This window comes from Limulus polyphemus, unplaced genomic scaffold, assembly GCF_000517525.1.
Source record: "Limulus polyphemus unplaced genomic scaffold, Limulus_polyphemus-2.1.2 Scaffold7713, whole genome shotgun sequence".
Lineage (NCBI taxonomy): Eukaryota > Metazoa > Arthropoda > Merostomata > Xiphosura > Limulidae > Limulus > Limulus polyphemus.
Window position 1 is genome coordinate 11,486 of NW_013673323.1, and position 15,616 is coordinate 27,101.

Genomic DNA, 15,616 nt, shown 5'->3' on the forward strand with positions numbered 1-15,616 from the left:
GACTACTCTGAGGTAAATGTAACATTTATTTTTAGACCCAAGACAAAGAAATGTTTTTAGATGAAATATATTTTTCAAGAATACTTATTAACTTATATCCTGGTTTTTCAGCTACCTTAACATTTTCAATTCTTAAAGATACATTTTCAGACCAGATGGCTTGTATTGTTTGAAACAAAATGCAAAACTAAAATATGCTAGTTTTCATGACTTACTTTTATTTGTCTGATTATCAATCTGTTTGAGAATACTCTGGGTCATCTTAGGATAACCATTATAAAACATGAACATTGATTTTATTGGTCTGATGGTAGTCAGAGTACTCTCAGTTGTTGTGAAAAAGCAATTAGCTCTTCTAAATATTTCACTCAAGTATGTGAAATGCTTAATGAACATTTCACAAAGTAGTGGACAAGATATTGTTGACCCTTCAAGTGACCATCCTACTTCCGAGAGTTGGCACTGCCATCTTTGGGGTATATTAAAGGAGCATGTTTATGCTCATAAACCATAGAATCTTGATTGTTTGAAGCAAGTAAGTGTAAGAAAAATATGCTTCGACACTTTTGAATTGTTCCCTGTAAAACAGTGACTCATTCCATTCCACAGCAACATGAACAATATGTTAATGGTGGACTTTTATTAGAAATCTATATCAAGATGTATCTATATTTTACTTTTTTTCATCACATTATGTTACTAAGCCCTTTTTGGATTACTTATGTAGTTACTTTTATTAGAAGTTCTAATTCCAGTTGTACTTGATATATTTTGTGAAATGTGAAGTTACTTTAGAGTTACCCCGAATATAAAAAATATACACTGTTTGAGCTAACCATTCAGATTATTAATGTTATAAATAAGCACAGTATTTATTCATTTAATAATTAGTTTCTTCTCACATTAAAACAAAAAATTCACAAAGAAATAAGAGAACAATAGAAAAAACATAATAGTTTAATTCAGTAATAATTTGTATAAATATGTACAGCAAGATGATGATGAATATAGTGTGTGTGTGTGTGTGTGTGTGTGTGTGTATATATGTGTGTAATACACAGAATGAGAAATTACCAGACAGTACAATACTATTGTAATTTATTTGTGCGAATTTGTTCAAGTTGTTTTCGGTACTGCTCTGCTTCCTGTTCTTTTTGTTGAAGCTGCACTCGATAGTTTTCTGCTTCTTTGCGAGCTTCTTCGAGTTCTTTCTCTAGCTGTTTCCATCGAAGATCAGAATCAGGATGATTCTGAAAGAAAAGAACAAGTAACTAAATATTTTTTGAAGATTTTGAAACAACAGAAAAGTAAATTAAAGCCACTAACTATCAAAATAACAACAACAAACAGATGAAAGTAGTAGCAAAACACATTAATAAAGGAAAAAAGTTTAACAATCATTAATGGATGTCATAACTGACTTTTAATTTTTACAAACATACAGCACAAAAAAATGTATTATTTATCAAGCCTATAATACTTAAATTGTAACATATTTCTCATCAGGCAAAATCTAAAGCAGAAAGATACAGTGCTTTACTTTTTAGACATACTGATAAGAAAAAAAAATCATAAAAAATCAGATGGCTGGTATAACTGCCTACATAGGGATGGCTCCATTTGTTCAATGAATGGTATTTTAAATATCTTTTCAATATGTCATAATAATTTTACAATACTATACAATGTTTCCTTTTATAACAATAACTATGTAATGACTGAGTCACAAGTTCTTGGAATGTCTGTAAATGTCTGTTTGAATTTCTTGTTCTTCTGCTTCTTTTACATTATGTAACTCAAAAACCAGAAGAATGGTGTCAGTCAATTTCACTGAGATGTCATAGTTTGAAATGGAGTATCCACTTTTATAAGTATTATTAATAATTAGTAGTAATGAAAAAAAAAATCATAATTTAGTGTAAATGATGACATTACCCCTTGAAGTTAGCCTTTTTAAAGCTTAAATACAAGGTGAAACAGGAATTATCAGCCAATAATAGATAAACAATAAATATTACAGTTGGAATCTCACTGTATTTAGAACTTTGTTATAAATACAAACCTTCCTATGTCTATTGAAACACTACAATAAAAAAACAATTAAAGAAAAACTTTCCAAAAAAAGGAAGTAAATGTAGGGATGGCTAATATCAATCCTTCAAAAAAAAATGCAAACAAGATGGCGGGGATGGCACAAGCAAGAATTAACATATAACAACATATATAACTATTCAATCACACTTGAGTTTAATTTATCCCAAATTTGTCTGTTAACATTCTACTACACTGTGTGCTTGTGCTATTATGTAGGGATGATGCAAATGCAATCCCCTATTATCTTGTTTGCATTCTTTTTGAAGGATTGATATTAGCCATCCCTACATTTACTTCCTTTTTGAAAAGTATTTTCTTTGCGTGTGTGCGTTTATATATATATATATACAGTTAATTTTATAACCCATCAGAAAAACAGTATCAGAGGGCAGGTCTTTACTGTTTTTTAAACCTTTATATAATGCAAAGTTTTTAAAGCAATTTTAGACATTTTGTTCAGTACAAAGTAAGCAGTATAACTATGCATTTGTATCTTATATCTTTAATGTCCTAATTATCTACCTTTTCACTTTTACCAAACTTCAAGTTAACCTGTCTCATAAGGCTACCTCTGAATTACGTATAAATTACAAACACCTTGCAATGCAGCACCTTAGGCCAGTCAAATGAAATCCTTACAGCTCTCCTTTGTGTCCATCCTATTTTTTGAATTCTTTTCTTCATCTTTCTCATTATAAGTTTCAAAAACAGAACCATTAACAGAAAAATAATGGGTCCAAAATGATTTTCACTAATCTGAGGTTGTGATAGACAGTGACTAACTTCTGGACCTTGATCATCATCATGCTGTTTTTTTTTGTATTGATGTAAATAGTTCACCAAATGAACTGGTGGTGTGAGGAAGAGATAAAAAATAGGTCAGCCATATAGGGTACACCAGTGTTTCCGCAATTGAAAGATATCTTTAAATTACACAGTATTTTACAAAATAATGAAGTATTTCTTGCTTTCAAGTTAGCCAACAGCCTACGAACACTCTGCTAATTATAATGACCTATAAATTGCCCATGGCAACATTGGTAATGCAGCTCAACTAGGTACAAAGCATGCAGCGTAAACTGTATCTTCTTCTGTTTTTTCAATTGATTGTGCCACAAAATAGGGTAAGTGGAAAAATTCTAAGTTTCAAACTCAGAACACAACTTTATCAAGAACATCTATGAAACTCTGTACGGCAGCAACCAGAAACTTCTCTTTCTATAGTAACTGATTGGCTATCTTTCTTGCAGACTTGAAAGTCTATGAGACATTTTATTGACAAAAATTTTGGTGGAATGAAATGCTGTACTGGAATAGTTAGCACATTAAAACAGCTGCTTATACTTGTGTTTTTAAAGAATTCAACAATTCCCCTATCCTTGTAGAGACAAAATATTGTTAATGTAATTTTCTATGTTACCTATGATTAATTGCAGCATTCTTACTGAATGCATTATATTTTTGATGATCCTAACTTAGTAATAAATTTAAAAACTTTATACTGATGTAACATACAGTGAGTTAGTATTAATAACCAATGGTGAATGAATGAAAGAATAGAAGATGAGTGGTAAAGTGGATAACATGAAATTGATTACTCCATTGTCTCCCAGACATTAGGGGCTTCTTTGATCAGAATAATGGATATTTGTATTCTCAAATTAAGGTCTTCCGCTACATGATTATGGCTAGGAAGTTTGTCAATTGAAGTCCTGTACATAGGATTTTAAAAAATGTGGAAAGAGGTGTTGCTTGTTATATAGCATGAAAAAAATGTGATTAAACTTTCTCTTCTGATCATACAACATTTTATCCTTGAACCAAATAATGCCTACTTAATGGAAGCTTTGACACTTAGAAACTAGCTTGGAATGGGAAATGAAGAAACATTTTCATCTTCTTCACAACATTCTATAAACAAACATTTGTCTATTCTGCAGTGACTTAATTGTTGTTGTAGCAGAAGGAGTCTAAGCATTGCAGTACAAATTCTATTGTCTTTGATCTGATGTTTCTGTTGAATTTTCTCCCTCACATTCACAGCACATATAAAGAGTTTAATAAATGATTTCCCACACTGTCAACATATATCATGTATACAAGATAAAGCACTGCCCTAAGCTTTAACTGTGATATTATCCAGATAGGAAATAAAAACTTTCAAACAAATGTTTTTGGTTTCCCAACAAAAAGCATAGTTTTGTTTTGTAAGGTAAAAAAACTGTTAGAATAAAAACTTTATTTCAATGTTTAAAAGTTCATACCGGATACTCAACATCACTAAACCTTGTACATCTTAATGCAATGTCCCTTACTCACTACTAATAGCCTAAAATATTTTACATTACTAGTGGTGAGTAAAGGACTTTACATCAAAACCTACAAAGTGTTTCCATTCCACCACTATAAGAGGCCTGTTGTATTTCTAGGGTTTGCTCTCTCAAGCAGTACTGAGGAGTTATGATTTAGCAAAACTAAAATCAACAGGAGAGGAAGTAGCTAATCAAAGAGTAGGTCAGGCCTCTTACAAAATTCACAGGTTTTTTTTTTACTGAAATTACATGTTTTGGTGAAGAGACAAATAAATCACTAAAACTAGTTACTTTCACAGGTTTTTTAATATCACTCTTCAATAAAAGAATTACTTGTTACTTTCACAGGTTTTTTAATATCACCCTTCAATAAAAGAATTACTGGTTACTTTCACAGGTTTTTTAATATTGCCCTTCAATAAAAGAATTACTTGTTACTTTCACAGGTTTTTTAATATTGCCCTTCAATAAAAGAATTACTTGTTACTTTCACAGGTTTTTTAATATTGCCCTTCAATAAAAGAACTACTTCTGTTTCTTTTAATCATAACAAAGTTAAACAAACCACCATTCTGAAACTTTTAACTAATTACTTCACTGCAGTACAGTTCTGGATTAATATTGCTGTTTTAGCTGATAAACACACAGTTTCAGACATATCCAACCAATCAAATTAATATTCATACACATCAATCAGCACAAGCCTAAATATGGTACACAGTTATCTGATTACCATGACAACTAGGTAGAAAGACCTAATATGTGTAAGAGTGGTGAAAGAGACAAGATGCAATGTTGAAGTCAGATTAAAAGTAAGACACTACTGACTGAAGAAGAACAAAAGATTAGAGACTGATTGTCAAAGCAGTGAAGTATTCCATCGTTATATGATAATAAACAAATAAGCTGTCTCAAATAAAAATAAGTAAAACTATTCAATCAAGGATATGAGTTAAATAAATTTTCAAATTAACAGAAAATAATGATTAGCTACATAAGATTAGCAGAAGGTTAAAGAACAAAACACACACAAACAAGACTCCTCTAGCAAGTCTTGTCTCTCTCGAATATGAATCCACTTACATCAAACACTGAAAATAATCTGTCTAAAATTGTCAAAATTGTATTCACAAAGCACCCTCTCTCTGTTGCTGACATAAAAAATTTTGAAGTCTCTCTGTTCCATAAGACAGTCATAAAGCAGTATTCTATACAGAGTAAAGTAAAATACAAATTATCCCATGAAAAAGATGTTTTTGGCCAGAGCAGTCACAGAAAGTCATGCTTCAGAGTGAATAATGCATGAACTCAGTGGAATTTAGCATGCCACAAACAAAACTTACAAAAATTTATAGATTTTGCAAAAATGAAATATACACACTATAAAAGAGTAATGTAGTATTTAGTACTTGCATACTGAAAGTGTTTATCACTGACTATAAAAGGCTTATTTCCTTTGTCACTCTGTCATGAATGCTTTCACACTCCTTTTTTGGTAATGCTCAAATATATATATATATATATCATCGCTAAGTAACAAAACTATTACCCGATTGCTCTTAAGCCAACTATGGTGTTTATGTTGAATGCTCAATATTCATATTGATTTGTTACAAAGGTTTTTTTTTATGCTTTATTTTTTGAAAACTTTGATGATACAAGAGCAAAATATTTTAATTCAGAAGTTTTATGACACTAAGTTGTGGCCAAAAGCAAAATAAAATTTACCAAGTAGTGCTTCAGCTAAGTCATTTTTGACAGGTTTTTATGCTAATCCTAATTGGTAATGTTCTGGGTCTCAACAGATATATTCTTGCATATGGTAAAAAAACTAAACACAAGGTATGAGTAATTTTTTAAGGTTAATGTTTATAATAATCATTGACATAGCATACTGGCAACATACAGAAATCAGAGCTATATCCAATCTATTAGCCAGAGTTAGGTTATAGCTACTAGACTATTGGTTCATGCCTAAATGATCATATAAAGTAATCATTTTTGATAAATGTTTATGTTTTCTCACATATCTGTGGCATGCAGACAAAGAAGTCAAATTACTTTTCCTCTAGCTACACATTGTTCTGTGTCATTCCCCTAAAATAACATGTGGTTTGTCTGGGGGAAATAGCTGTAAAGTTGTACCTTGTGCATGAAAGTAGACAACAGTTTTTCCATTGGTAGGTCAGGTGTTATCTTGAGGATACAACACAACATCCTTTATTTTTTAATGGAAATGACCAGTCATGTGAGTGGTGCAAGATGTATGAAAGCATGACATTACTGTAATGTGTCTGTATTCTGCTAAAGAGGTGGAGCTCCTTCATTACTGTCAGAATAAAAGGGGAGTTCAATTATTTAATAAATATCATGTTTAATTACCTAACACTGGAAAATGGATCTGGATTTTTTGGTTTTCCACTCCTTCAAAGCTCTGTTGAAATGAAAGTCTTCATGTGTTTGTTCCTGTAGTTTAATTAACATGATTCTGTTGACAGCCTGAGAAGTCAGTCTATAAATATACGTACATTAGCCAGCTTAGCAAGTTTCATCATGTTTGGGAACTATTCTTTGTGACAGGTGTGCACTATTTGCTACAGTTTATGGAGCAGAGGTGTGCATTGGATACCTATCCTCCTATATTACATTTTTGTACAAATTAAACTCAGCCATGCAAGCACTTGTCACCACTCCAAATTTTTTGTCAATACCATAGTGGCTGATAAATGTAGTGAGACCATCAACACCACAGTCATTTTGTTCATCTTTGCTGAGATATGACAGATTCCTGAAAACCAAGAAAATGAAAACTAGTAGCAACTGAACAGTTATCAGGTGGGAACCTTCTCTTCATTTCAGATATTAAATTCTCAATATATAATTTTCTCAATTCATCAAATTCCACACTTGTTTCCTTAATACCCTAGTCAACTGTGTGTAGTACTACACCATGCAGTGCTAGAACTGTATTCCCTTTCTTACCAATTTCTGATGTAAACTGATTGTCCTAGTCACCTTTATGGCATAAAGTACAAAGCATGCCCCCTTTTAGCGATTTGTATTGCAATAACCACGTGCTGAAATTTGGAATTAAACTTAGCATTCTTTTTTGTTGGAAGTTCTGTCATGCTTGTATTCAGGGTAGAATCAGTATTCATGTTTTGATAACATGGTTATTCTTTTTCCTCCATCTCCCAGCTTTCAAATGTTCCACAAGTAAACATTTTGAAGAAGTCAGTAATATATTTCACCATTGTTATTGTGTACATTTGAAAGGAGTCAATCAATACAAGCACCTCTCAAGGAAAGAATTAACCACATGATCGTGTCAGCAATTTTTAAAACAATAAAAATAAATGAGTACATTCCTGATTGAAGTTATACAATGGCTATTTTTAGCACAAGGGAATTCCACCTTGTAGAGTCACTTACTTTAATTCATTTTTAAGCAGTTCATCTAATTACTATTTCTAAATAAAATCTGATTAATGAAACTTTTAAAATCACTTACTTGCATTTAAAAATTTGCAAAAGGTTATGAAAAATGCACAAGTAAGATTTTTTTAAGGTGGGAGTTATTTTGCATCAAACAATTTTAACTACGGAACATAGCACTAAAACAAGGAGGATTCACAAGATTCCGTAGTTTGGCAGCATCTCTAAACATGAAGTTTTAACAGCATGGTAGAAGTTTTCATCCAGTATACTTTGGAAAAAACTTCACAGATAACAAGGATATTAAGGAAACAAGGGTGGAATGTGATGAACTGAGAAAAGTCATGGCTCAAAATTTGAAATCTAAACTAAAGAAAAGGTTCCCATCTGAAAACTACACAGTTTCTAATAGTTTCCACATTCTTAATTTTCAAGAGTCTGTCCAGAAAAAATAATTCTCTTTGGTCTACATGCAGTGTTTGTGTTTTAATTTTTTCAGCTTGACCTCGTAACAATTTTGTGCTTGTTATAGTTTTCATGCTATACCTTTTAGATTAGTAAGCAAATGCTAATGAAATTTAGCAGGCTATCAGTAAACATTACAATGCTTTCATATGCAAAACATCAATTTTTTTTATTAAGTCTTAAGGATGTAAAGCAATGTTTTTCTCATGTCTTTTTTCTTTTCGCATGTTGCCTGTCTATAATGCAAAGTAATATTCATTTTAATACTAAAAATACTTTTATGCATCAGAAAATTTTGAAATTTCACATGCGAAATCTTTATAATGTCCAGATAGTTATAAATAGTAATAAAATATTTCTTAAGAAAAAACTTTATATTTTATCTGTTATTTTCAGTAATTAATCTATGTACGGGTTTGGTAAATTTGACTGATCTCGCAACCATCATAAAAATTAGGAAATAAACATAAATTATGCCTCTTTCAATGTTGAATGAACACAATATTATAACATGAAAACATAAATGTTTAGACTAAATAGCTTAAATCTCACAACATTATACATTTATATCTATTTATTATACTGACCATTCAGACATGCCTGGCTAACAATACAGAAGTTACAATGATGTGGCTCACATGCACTCATGTTACCGATCAAATAATATAAAGCTGACCTTTGATCTGTACAAAGTAACTTGTCTTGGCTGTGTTTTAGTAGACTAGTATTTTATAAAACAGTCACATTTCAGTTATAAAACATTATATATGTATACAGATTATTGCTATTTTGAAATAAGTTTTTAAACTTATTTTTCTTAAAACACAGAACAGTAAATTAAGAAGTAAAGCAAACAATTATCTCTTCTAGTTACGACCTTGGTACTCGGTTGCTGCTTGATATAGCAGTTTTTTAAAGGTGCCTTATAAAATTTGCATGTTCAGAATATGAAACAAAATATTTTTTTAAAAGTTTTATATATATACATTTGAATAACTAAAAATTCATAAATTACTACATTAATACCATAGAATTCCACTGTAATTTATAAAGCTTAGTAACTAAGATGTATTTAAGTCTAAAAATATAAAATTTCAAGCAGACTAAAGACGCACCCTACCTCGTTGAAATATTGGTTCAAAAGAAATAATTGGCACCAAGTCCATTAAAATGCTGAGAAAGTCACTAGGGTGACATTCTGAGCTTCCGATTGGTTATTCATATCATATATAGAAATAAGTGTATATAAGGGAGCATTTCCAAAAATGGAAAGAGGTGGATGAGGTGCTACTGTGTTTGATTTATTACATGAGCAATATCTTAGAAAACTGAAAAGATAAGAGGCTCTTATTTTATATTCTAGCTTGTCAATATCAGTAATTTGAGTTTCTAATTCGTTTGAAAATATAGACTTGGTATTTTGACTTCACAAACATCTAATTTGAACCAGTGCTGCATTAAACATATCACGTAAAACACAAAAATCAATGTTTATCTGTTTTTTTTTTATATTTGCTTTTAAATGAAGAAACTGAGTAATATATAGTACTAAAATTTGAATTATAATCTATCATTTGATACTGAAGTTAAAATTTTAGATGCGAGTCAACAGAAGAGATGACATGGCCTTTCACCCATGGCTTGCCTCGAAAGGGTTAATAAAGGTTGTTTAATGTTGTTCTGTACACTTGTATCCAGTACCTTTATTTTTCACAAATTCAGCTAGACTCAGAGAATTTAGGATCACTCTGTAATAAATATCTTGCTGAATCTCCCCTTATTCTTCAGACCTATCTTGTTACACTAAGAAAAAATCAGTTTTACCTAAAAACACTAAATATTTGATTCAGTATTTGTGAAGAGAATTCTTAGAAATATTTAAAATTGGTCAAATAATGAGTTGTCCATTGACTAAATTCATTGAGACAAAATTCAAATTGCAATCTTGAAGTGTGCTAAACAAGCAAACTTTGAAAAAATTGAATCAGTTCAATAAAGTCTACTACATTACAAAATACAATTATATTTTTCTAAATCACTGAATAAAATTCATAGAAATTCTATAATGTTTGTATAAATTTGTTTAGAGCAACAGTTATCTAAAATTTCTTTGTTCTTTACTTGTACATAATATGTTACTTACCAATATGGGCTTGACTGTTGCTTTGGGTAGTGTCACTTTGGAAACTTTTTGACCTTCCATTGTTTTCAAAGAAGTAGCTTTACCTTAATTGAATGAAGATAAAATACACTAAGAAACACAACAAAAGATGACACTTAAAAACCCACATTAACTTTAAAGCTTGAATTATAGTTACTAAAACCTTGCTTGGATGATTTATGTACTGGATTTTTATCTCTTTTCAATTTAATTTTAAGTGGGATATATAATGTTTCTTTTTTTATAATTAAAAAACAAACAAATGTTAACATTCTCCTTACCTTGAAATGTATTTCCAATACACACTTCTACACACAGTTTAATTATCTTCCTCAGCTCTTTTGCTTGCTCTGCCAAAAAGACTTGCATGCTACTAGCCCTTTGAAAAACCCCCACCTAATTTCATGTGAACTTGCACCACTGCATGATGATGTCATCATGCAGCAAAAGCTCTCCACCAATAGGAGGGCATCACATCTCCACGTACACTAACTCTCCCAAAGCATTTGCAATTATGAATCTTCATTCTTTCATGAGAAAAGTATGAAATGTGCACTGAAAGTGGGGAGGATGGGTGGGAATGTGGGGTAAGGTGAGTATCTATCAGAAATACGTTTGCAGGTAAGGAAAATGTTAACTTCCGAAACAAATACTCACCAATGTCCAAAGTTTAGCTAGAATCCAACGTTGAGATGGTGGAGGTACTGGTGAAAGATTACCTAAATGAACCCTCTTCAGAAGGTGTCTGAAGGAAGGCCATGGGGTGTGCCACCTCATGACAGGGACACACCCATGGGAGACTGCATCTCGTATCCTCCAGGGTATGCTCTTTGCCTGAAGATGAAAAAAAGAGAGGCAAATAAGCCACATTTGTGTCACTTGGGTGGACAGAATCTGTACCTTGCTGTCCGAGTACTTGCACACAAGATGTCAGACAGACAATATATGCAGTGAGATTGGGGCTCATTCAAACCATACATTGTGTGCTCATCTCTTCTACCATTAGACTGGACAGATATAGGAGAAGGGCACTTGTGATAAGTATCCATGCTCACCTTCACTACCGTCAGTCTCTACAGGTCCCAAACCAGCTGCAGGAGGAGAGCACTGTATGAATCTGTTTCAGCATGGATAGTTACATACAACACTACTGAACCGTCAATCTCTACGGGCCCCTTCCAGCTGTGGGAGTAGGGTATGTGAGAGATACATTACAGATATGTATGGTGTGCTCACTTCAACTTTACTGTCAGTCATTATAAGCCCCTTGCCAGATGCGGGAATAGGGTACATTTGAGATTTAGTATTGACCGATAACAGTGTGTTCACCTTGACACTATTGAACAGACACTGGTTAAAAGAGGAGAACTTGTGAGATATAGGTATATTGAATGGACTGGTATAGGGAGTTGTATCATCAGTCCATGTGTAGTTTGCAATAGTGACTTATCAGAGATTTTTATGTGGGGTGACCCGCACTACACTCTCGGTGTCACCACAGCCCCACTTCTCACCATAATGGGACTCCTTATTCTAGACCCAGTGGTTAGATCCCAATCAATGAGGATTCCCCTTAGTACACCACTCCAGGAGCTAGGAACTGGTAAGTGGCAAGAGCCTCCCAAATTTCACTATATGAGGCGGGGGAGAATTTGTATAGGGAAAATGCAGAGAATATGCTCAGATCTCAATCGGTTGTTTAGTCCAGAAAGGTTTTTTACCAGAGACAGTTCAATGGGTGATCATGAAAGCCAGCAAGTACAAGCCAGAGAAGTTGGCAGAAACAATGCTCAGGTGCTGGCTTTTTCCATGATAGTCCATAAAATAGGTATGGTCTGGATCAGATAAGAAATGTGATATAGATCGAAATATATATATATCATGAGGAAACCTCAAGTGCTCTTGCAGAACACCCCATCTCATAGTGGGCACATGTACAGCCAATACAGATGGTATGAACTCTTTCCACTATCCTGTCTTGATGAAGATTTTGAGCAAGTATATCCTGGGAGGCAACACTAGCCACCTAATAGGATCCTATCGATTGAGAGAAGGGTCATGAAAGGGAAATGGTGCACATTCTACTCAAAGACATGAGGAAATGGAAGAAATACGATCCATAGAAGCAGAAAATTGTCAGGAAATAAAATAGCCAGAAGATACAGAGGTGGAGATGAATGTGTGAAGAGAGTTTACAAGCCAATCTGGAAAAGTCCATCCAATGGCCAGTGAAGAAGAGGTGGATGAGGATGAAAAGGGCGATGAATAGAATGCAAGCATCAATATCCTGAGATGAAAATGTCACCAGGTTGGTCAATGGACCCATCTTGGGAAAGGAAGAAGGAATGAAGTTCATGGAAAACAGGAGTTCCGGGAAAGAGACGGAAGTTGAGCTAGGTCTGGATGGCCCAACAGTACAGATATGGAAGAGATGTACAGTTTGCACCAGAGCAGTCCAAGTCCAAGGAAGAAAGAATTGGTCCAGGGAAAGGAAAGAAATGCAATAGAAGAGGGTGTGAAAAGCATTAAGAAGATAGACATCAGAACAATGGTAAATGTAGGAAATAAGAAAGAAGGAACAATTCAAAAGAAAAAAAAGACATTAAAAAAAAGGCAGGAAAGCAACAGCTCGAATAGGGCATGTATGTAATTGAGCAAAAACCCTAACAAGATCTCAGTCACAAGGAAGCAGGGCAAGGAGGACAGAGAAGAGCAAAGGAGCAGTACAGAAAAATGAGTATGAGGTTCTGGGAAAGTACCTTGGCCACCCGATAACTAAGAAAGGTTGAGACCTACAATCCTTTGATGAACAGGCTGGTAAGAATGGTAGAAAGGTGGTGCACAGAATTACCACCAGAAGGAAATGGGAGGTGGAAGAACCATTGATAAAAGACATACCAACAATTGCAACAGACAAATAAAGTGGAAGGACGAGAAGAATGTTATAAGCATAATGCCACAGAAATGGTGCAATGGGTGAGTGACTGAGCAAATTTCATGCATGAGAGTAGAGGGAGGTTAATCACCATTGAAGAAGTGAGAGAGTGTGAACCAAAAAAGAGAAGGGATAATAGTGAGGGGAAGGGAAAGTCAAATAATAATTATATCAAGGTCAAGGCAGTCAGAGAGCTGCCAACAAGAGAGCCCAAGAAGGATAGTAGTGTGTAAATCTGGGACCCAGAAGGATGAGACGAATAAGGGAGTAGGTATAAAGAAATAGGTAAAACCAGGTCTGGATCAGAAAAACGAAAGTCAGACCTGAAGGAAGAGCAAGAGAGGACTGTAAGCGAGAAAGTCTGGAGTAAAGATGGGTGGCAAAGTGCCCAACCAAAAGTAAACCCCACAGAAGATCTGGGGGGTGCAGAGGCTACTCTGTTGACAGAATAAGGACTGGCTGAGAGAGGTGACTCACCAACAAGAAGTAAATTCCCATAAAGATTGTAAATAAGCATAGAAGTGTATAGTTAGTGCCTAAAAATAAAAAAAATGTCCTAATAGAAGCCACAAATGCAGTTGGAGCAAGGAAAGGCTGTGGAAAAGATTAAATGGAATGTGACCTAGTAAACCACCAGTAGAAGCAGGAATGGGAATATGCCCGATAAATAGAGAGAAAGTTGAACATACTGATGGGTAGTGGACATTAGCTCAATGTACAAATGTTTGGAAATCTGCCTCCACAAAAAATGTATCTCAATCCATGAGAGAAGCATTGAAGGGGGAGATCTGGTTTGAGAGGCGGTAAGGGAATGTAGAAAGTAGGAAAGACATGGTTTAGTCACCCTGACAATTCATAGATGAGAGGCTCACAAAAGTGGAGAAAGGACCCCAAGAAGGACAACTCTTGGTCCATAACGTCCACTGTAGGAGAAACATGAGAGCATACCTCAAATGAAGGAGGGGTTCTAGAGAAGCCACAGTCCCCAAAAAGAGAAGGAAATGAACATATCAGAATGAAATCCAATAAAATATGGAATGGATAAGGTCATTTAACAAACAGTAGAGCAATACAAAATCAAAGTAGGTGAAGGATGTAGTCTAACAGATCATTCCCAATTAAGGAAAAAGAAATTCAGCTGACAAGACAGAAGTAGAAGATGCATGAAGCATGTGGAAATCCATAACACACTGAGCAATGGTTGCTATGATCATGACAGTTAATGAGCCCCCAAAAGCCACAGCAGAAATAAGGTTAGAGTGAGAACAATGTCCAACACTCAAGACCAGGTATAAAGTACCATCATTCTAGAAGTCATGATAAAATATTAAAGCTTTTGAAACAAAAGCTAAAGAAAATGAAAATCAAAGTTTCCTTATTAAATTGAACACAGATGAGAAATTTAAACATGTCTGGACAATACAGTGACCAGAGAAAATTGAAAATTTGCAAGTGCATAGGGGGAGTTAGTGTGCATGGGGATGTGTCACATTCCTATTGGTGGTGGGTTTTTGATGCACAAATTCACATAAAATTAGGTGGGAGTTTATACAAGGCAAATGGCATGTTCAGTCTCTTTGGTAAAACTTGCTGAAGAGCTGAGATAGATGATTAAACTGTATGTGGACTTGAGTATTCGTTTCACAACAATAGTTTATAGTTCCTATATAGAGTATTACTTAAATCATTTAACAATATTAATATATTTAATTTAATATAACTTAAAACAAGTTATTAATGTCTTTAGCTAAGTTGGTCAACTGAAGATTATTTCTACTGGCTGGATATGAAGATTATGGCAATTTTTCTCCAACTAATGTTTTCTGAAAAGGTACATTCAAATTAATCTAATAGTTTTAAACATTTCACAAAATATGTAAAATTATATAATCATCTGTATACTATAATACATTCTTGAAATACAGGTTTTTCCAAAATTCATTGTGTCTCACTACAAATTACACAGTGTTTTCCATTACTTCTAAAACTTTTTTATGTGTTACTAGTAGAATGCTAGCTACTGCATCAACAGAATTAGTATTATATACTTCTCAAGTAACTGTATTCTGGTTTACTGATGTTTATTGTATCAATTCATATGAATAATTGTTTAATAACCAATTGAATGAAAAATAAATCTATGTGTGTGAGTTATTTACTATTTAATACCAAGAAATCAAGATTTGGTATACTAAAAATTATAGCACCATTTCT

General features: G+C 33.4%; 1 long non-coding RNA gene across 1 annotated transcript; it reads right to left on the reverse strand.

The window, feature by feature from the left end:
- Positions 1-936: 936 nt before the first annotated feature.
- On the reverse strand, positions 937-15,186 carry LOC106474811. The gene is made up of 3 exons (XR_001291771.2): positions 11,125-15,186; positions 10,450-10,532; positions 937-1,250 (listed from the first exon to the last, which is right to left on the reverse strand). It is a non-coding gene; the product is annotated as an uncharacterized LOC106474811 (long non-coding RNA).
- Between the last annotated feature and the right edge of the window lie 430 nt (positions 15,187-15,616).